We start from the raw sequence: 7,719 nt of genomic DNA on the forward strand, positions 1-7,719 counted from the left end.
TGCAACTGAATATCGTGGAAGAAGTTCGTTTACAGATCCTTGTATAAAGGTGTATAAAAATGTCTAATAGTGTATAAGATGTGTTTATATACTCATATACGCTATTATACAAGATTATACATAATTATACAAAAAACTGATTCCGTCTTCTTCCTTGCGTCTTTTTTGAAATTTAACTCAAATCTTACTCATATCTACTTCAAATCACTTCAAATTTAAATTATGAACTCCTTTTGATATTTTCAATCAAGTGGAACAACACCCAATCCAAACAACTAACAAACTCAAAAAAATCATATTTTCGAAAGCGAAGCTTTGAATGGCATTCAATGGTGGACTTTTACTCTTTAATTTTCTTACATTGCAACCATGTGACACAGGGGGAGAAGCAGTAATGGCGGGCGGCTCCTTGAAGCATATGTAGAAGATGTGAAAAGAAGACAGAGTGAAAGCCAAAAAAAAAAAATTACCGTTACTAATTTACTATGGGCTAATGGGTACAAAGAAAATTTCAAAATATGTACAATATGAGCCGAACAAGGTTAGGGCTTCAAATATGGGTCATTTTCGAATGAGCCGTAGGCCCAAGTGATATCTGATGTCATTTTGTCTTTTTTTTTCTTTTTCTGGACAAACCCCAGTACAGATTACCATTCTTCTCAATCGAGAAAAAGACTCGCATATATGGTTTGATACTGCATGCAATACGGGAATGCCGACTTTCTTTCTAGTTAGCGTACAACTCAAATCTCAAATGAAAGTGAACTTCTGCATAAAGAAAAAGTGATAAAGAAACCATTCTAAAATAATGTATATATTCTTGTTAACTGAGAGATATAGTTAAGTCAATTTAACATTGATTATATGGGGGAATTGAAATAGACACAAGGTGAAAGATGGCGGCTACTCTATGTTTTGATTTTGTCATTACTTTCGAGCAGCTAAAGAAGACCTACAATTCGTGGCTTATACCAGTCGACTTCTTTCTCAAAAATTGCTTGTGAAGAAAGCAACAAAAAATTGATAACGTTATAGAATTTGGTGCCTCTAAAAGTCTAATTTACTTAAACTTGACTGGTGACTTGTTTGTTTCACCAACCCAACATACTAGTACTAGAATTAATGGACAAGTACCTTAATTTGATAGTACAACTTTTCCTCCAACTTTCTAACTTTTTCTTTTCACAAATCTTGTCCTATATGTGCAGTACCATTATTCTCAACCGAGAAAAAGACCTGAAAAGGTTGTTTGGTACTGCATGCAATTTGGAAATGCCGGCCTTTTTTTCAAGTTAGCGTACAACTCAAATCTAAATTGAAAGTGAACTGCATAATAAAGTGATAAAACTACCATTTGATGTAAGTAGGGGATGGGGCTTGGGGTGGGAAGTGGCGGAGCCAAAATTTTTATTAAAGGGTATTAAATATATAAAAGTAAATATACAGTCAACACATAGTATATATACATATAATCATTATTTTTACCTATCTACACAGTGTATTTTTATTGCTAAAGTATAAGGTGGGCTTATGTTTTTGTCATAGAAGAGCGTTAGTAACATATGAATCCTATGTTTTTGTCCTACATAAGGGTGATAAAAACCTAAGTTTCCTTCCTACACAAGCGCAAGTAGGGGTGGCAAGTGGGCCGGGTCCGGTCCTAAGTGGGCTTCGCGGGCCCAGTTCTAAGTGGGCCGGTCCTATGCGGTCCGGTCCTAAACGATTCCGGGCTTCGCGGGCTTATTGCTGGAACCGGTTCGGGATCGGGACCACGAACTAACGGTCCCGGGTTAAGTGGGCCGGTCCCGGGCCCAAACGGGCCTAAACGGACCCAACAGAAACTTTGTATTTTTAATTTTTTTTATAGAAGTTAGAGAAAAAAATAGTAATAAAGATATATAAGCTATATTCGATTTATATACTATATATACATCTTAAAATATATATATACTATATTATATATACATAGTATACATCTTAAAATATACTATATATACATCTTAAGATATACTATATATATATATATAGTATAGTATAGTAGATCTTAAGATATATATACATCTTAAGATATATAAGCTATATATATATATATAGTAAGATGTATATATAGTATATCTTAAGATGTATACTATCGAATATGACTTATAAACTATGTATATATATTATAGGTATATATATACATCTTAAGATATATATATATATATATATACACACACACACACACACTATACTATATATACATAGTATATTCGATATACTTGATATACATATATATAAGCTTATATATATATACTATACTATACTATATATACATCTTAAGATATATAAGCTATATTCGATTTATATACTATATATACATCTTAAGATATATATATATATATATATATATATACACACACACACACACACACACACACTATACTATATATACATAGTATATAAGTCATATTCGATAGTATACATCTTAAGATATACTATATATACATCTTAAGATATATATATATATATACACACACACTATACTATATATACATCTTATATATACACACACTATACTATATATACATAGTATATAAGTCATATTCGATAGTATACATCTTAAGATATATATAATATATATAGTAAGATGTATATATATTATAGTATAGTATAGTATATACTATATATACAACTTAAGATATATAAGCTATATTCGATATATTCGATATACATATATATATATATATATATATATATATATATATATATATATATATATAAGCTTATATATATACTATACTATACTATAATATATATACATCTTACTATATATAAGCTATATTCGATTTATATACTATATATACATCTTAAGATATACTATATATACATGTATATCTACTATATATATATCTAGTATATCTAGTATACTATGTATATATAGTATATCTTAAGATGTATATATAGTATATCGAATATAGTTTATATATCTTAAGTTGTATATATAGTATATATATACTATACTATACTATACTATAGTATATAAGCCGTATTCGATAGTATATATATAGGCTTATATATATATGTATATCGAATATAGCTTATATATCTTATGAGATGTATATATAGTATAGACTATAGTATAGTATAAATATAAGCTTATATATATATATAAGATATTCAAATCATATATATATATACTATACTATACTATACTATATTTATACTATATGTATAGCTTAGGATATATAAAAAGACAAAAATATTGTAAAGAGATATTCAAATCAATGCGTTATATTTTTATTATAGCATTAAAAATTATGGCAATATTTTTCTTAGTCTTCCTCCCCCCTATGGAATGAGCACAACAAGGTGCTAATACCACCATTGAGAAGAAAAAGAAACTAATCAAGATGTGCCAAAATACAAGTTACATATTAATTTACATGGTATCTCTTATAAATTTCATAAATCCTTCAAGGTCCGGAGGAATTTCCGTTGGTGGTGGCGGAAATGAAGCTTGGTCATCACCGCTTCCAGGCAAAACATCATCCTCCGCAAGTTCAACTAGCATTTTTTTGTAAGCTTCGTCTACCTCTGGTTGTGATTCAGCAAGTCCAAAAATTTTTCTTTCCGAACGGATCCAATCTCTGAAAAGTACTGATTTTTCCAAGCTCTCCCTCATAGACGCTCTATAATCACCGAGTTGAAGTCTTACTTGACGGAAAGCGCTCTCTGATGCCACTGTTGAAGCTTGAATAGTTAAAATATCTCGGGCCATCCTTGAAAGAATCGAAAAGTATTTTTCTTTGTCCTTCCACCATTCTAAAATATTAAAGGAGCCGTCGGGATTCACTTCCTCAATTCCCTGTGACAAATAAACTTCAAGCTCATTTAGTTGTGAAAAATTACTAGTACTAGAACCTTGAGAACCTCTGAACCCTGCCCAAGCACTAAGTACTCTTACTCCCGCAGTTCTTTTAGATGATTGAGAACTAGAAGAAGAAGGAGTTGGAACATTTGGTCTAGCATGATCTAATGCAACTTGATAAGCATTATAAGTAGGATTTAACAATGCAGCAATACCATAAATAGGGGGAATAGGGAAAAAATATTTTTTAAACTTTTTTCTCATGTAATTAATAGCAAGTTGATAAATTTCCCCACCCTCTGAAAAATGATCAAATAAATTTGCAAGTTCTGCAATATAAACTAAACAGTTAGAAATAGTAGGATAATATTGCCCAAAAAATTCATTTGTAGCAATATGAAATTTTTCTAAAAAATCTACAAGCATTTTAACATTAGCCCAATCCGCATTTGTAAGGTGCTCATCATCATCACTTATATGAGCATTAAACGTTGAGTTTATGGGGTTTCTATATTCATATGCAACAACTAAACTTCCATACATGTAATTCCATCTAGTTGGACAAGGTTTAGGAACCTTTCTTTCTCTTAGGCCAAATTAATCGCATCTTTTAAAATATTCTCTAAGTCTACTTCTACGGTTTGAATAAAAAAGTCAATTAAGAGCTATTTTAATCTTTTCAATTTCAACATTTAAAATTCGCATACCATCACCCACAATTAAATGGTAAATATGACAAATACATCTAACATGAAAAATATTACTAAATACAGGACTTAGTATAGTGGTAAGCAAGGCTACAGTATTTGTGTTACTAGTAGCATTATTCATTGAAACTGACATTATTTTATCACTAATGCAAAAATATCTACAAATATCCGCAATCGTGCTAGAAATAAACTGCCCTGTGTGACATGAATTAATTATTCTATAAGCAATAATGCGCTTTTGCATTATCCAATGCTCATCAATCCAATGACTGGTAACAGTAAGGTAATCACAGTCATTACCACTTCTACCAATATCAGTTGTAATAGCAAGACGACAATTTATATGAGTAAATAAATAGCGCAAATATTGTTCATATTCATGTTTATATTTATAAATATCACTCTTTACGGTTGTGCGAGGAAAACCTTTATAAGTAGGATTATAAATTTTTCTAATATAATGCACAAAGTGGGGGTTAGAAGGAAAACTATAGGGTAAGCACATAACAGTGACCATTTTTGCCAATTCTTTCCGATCTTTTTTTGGATCATAATATAAAATATTACCGGCAACAGTGTTAATTTCCGGTTGAAATTGATTTGACCCGGTACTAAGGTCAGCCTGACTAGGTGCACTTGTCCCCTCAGCCAAAGCTTTCATACGAAAATATCTAGCTTTATCTTGAGGGTGTAGCAATATGTGTCTAGTCAAACTCCCCCCCCCCCCTCCCGTGCGACTTCCAACATATTAAAAAACTAACTCTTTGCCACAAGTTTTACACTTAGCCCTATTTTTTTCTCTTAGTTGAGTAAAAAATTGCCAAACAAAAGATGTTTCTGCCCGTTTAGAAGGTTGTCTAGAAAAAGTAGGGGCACTAATAGGAGGGTCAGACGGGGGATCATCTAGATTATTATTAGTTGGGTTAACTTCAGGAGCAGGACTAGTGGGTGTATCATCATCCGGTTGCGTTTTATCAAAATCTATTTCTTCATCATCATTTTCATCAATAGTTGGATTACTATAAAGAGCATTCATATATTCATGGTTTAATTGTTCACCGGGTGCAATATTATGGCAAAATTGACTCTCGATAAATTGTAATAAACTATTATCGCTATCAAGAATAGGAGGTGTAAGATGGGTAACATGTTTGGGTCGGGGAGCCGGGGGAAGTGGAGGAGGAACATATTGGCCACTAGATTCACCACTCTTCGATTTTTTCTTATTTTTACTAAACATATTTTTTAAGGAATAAGCCATCTTAATTAATCAAGCAAAGTAAATAAAATAAATAAAATTATAATATTAAAACTTAAGAGTTGGAACGAGTTTACCGAATTGACGAACAACTTGTTGGAAATTGATTATCGTTGAAGACTTCAATTCACCAACTTCACAATTGTTTCACAAATTGTAATAATAAAATAAGTAATAGTAGCAATTATAGAAGTAAATTAGAGAGAGATTGTGATAGATTAATGATTTTGTAAGAAAAAATAAAATAATGATAGGGTATTTATAGTTGAAAATAGGAAAAAGTGTAATTATAAAAAGTTTGGGATTAAAACAAAGTTGGGGGGTTAAATGGCTATTTCATAAATAGCCAACGGCTATTAAAAAATAGTCGTTGGGCCCGCTAAGAGACCGGGTCGGTCCCTAACGGGCCCAAATTATAGGACCGGCCCACTTGCCAGCCTTAAGCGCAAGTAACAAATGAAATAATTCCACCAAAATAGAATTTCTGTACATTCAAAATTTGAGTGGAGATGCGGGGGATCGAACCCCGTGCCTCTCGCATGCAAAGCGAGCGCTCTACCATTTGAGCTACATCCCCTTGTTGGACAGCCTCATATATAACACTATATCCAAAAGTATGAAGAGGTGAACGTAAATGGGCCAAAGCGTTTGATTTAGAGGAATTAACGCAGACTACCTATAAAAACTAAAATAATTACTTGTTTTTACCTACATTGAATCTATTTACATTTTATACCTATGCGATCTAACTTAATTACCCGACTACCCATTTTCCCTTGACCCATATGTTTTTCATCAGTCTCATCGTGTTGAATTTGTCCTCTTCTAATTATGGTCCTCTTCTTAGTTTATTTTTGGGTATTTTTGAGTTGAAACCGTAGAGCAAACTTTTGAGAAGTAATAATTAAAATGATCAAACTCAATATTCCTTTAACTTGCAAATACACAATCACTTTTATGGTGTGGACACACGATGAAGAACATTTTACCTAGGCATGATAAATCCTCTAAAATAAATTTATTATTATTTTGAACTTTCAAATTTAAAATTTAATTGAAATAGCGTATAAAGAACTATACAAATTCATTAGAATTGTAAAATAGCAATTTATATCGCCAAAATTTTAGTTATAGAATAACATACAAATTATTACATGAACTTTAATCAAATATTTAAAAGAAAACCTTTTGTGGGAGGACAATTTTTCAACTTGGGAAAGACAATTCAAGTTGAGATAACATACAAAGTGTTACATGAACTTTAATCAAATATTTAAAAACATGCATATGAAATAAATAGTATTGAGTCTTGAAGCATATGAAAAGCACGAGGGAAACAAACTTTTTGTGATTTGTTAGCCTCATCACTCAATGACACTAGTTGATAATTTTGAATAGATGCTCGAGTTCGTTTGGAAAAATTCGATACAACTTAACTACATAATTTAAATATTTTTTACACTTGTTTGATACTAATTATGAATAATGACCGTGTGTTTGTTTTGAAAGAATTCAATACTATTTAGATTCGATTCTGACCGAGTATGTTCGAAATATTTATTGGAGGATGTGGCTATATTCTGAGTCAATTTGGTGGAGATTTTAGAGCAGATTTTTAAATTTTAGGTTGAAATTGAGTTGAACTAGCAAAGAAGACAGATTTGTACTGTATACCAAAATGGTATATTGTATACTGTATTGGTATATAATAATTAATTCAAGAGTATATAATTAACTACAATGGTATACTACTAATTTTTTTTTGAAGGAATGAATCAATCCTATATATACCAAAATAACATATTATATACCATTTTGGTTAATTCAATAGTGTATAATTTATTGTGTTGAACTAGCGAAGAAGAATTTGTACTGTATACCAAAATGATATACTATATACTATT

At 31.0% G+C, this 7,719-nt stretch overlaps 1 non-coding gene across 1 annotated transcript; it reads right to left on the reverse strand.

Moving 5' to 3' along the window:
- Positions 1-6,319: 6,319 nt before the first annotated feature.
- TRNAA-UGC (transfer RNA alanine (anticodon UGC)) lies at positions 6,320-6,392 on the reverse strand. The gene has a single exon. It is a non-coding gene; the product is annotated as a tRNA-Ala (tRNA).
- Between the last annotated feature and the right edge of the window lie 1,327 nt (positions 6,393-7,719).

The sequence above is a fragment of the Nicotiana tomentosiformis genome, chromosome 7 (genome assembly GCF_000390325.3).
Source record: "Nicotiana tomentosiformis chromosome 7, ASM39032v3, whole genome shotgun sequence".
Lineage (NCBI taxonomy): Eukaryota > Viridiplantae > Streptophyta > Magnoliopsida > Solanales > Solanaceae > Nicotiana > Nicotiana tomentosiformis.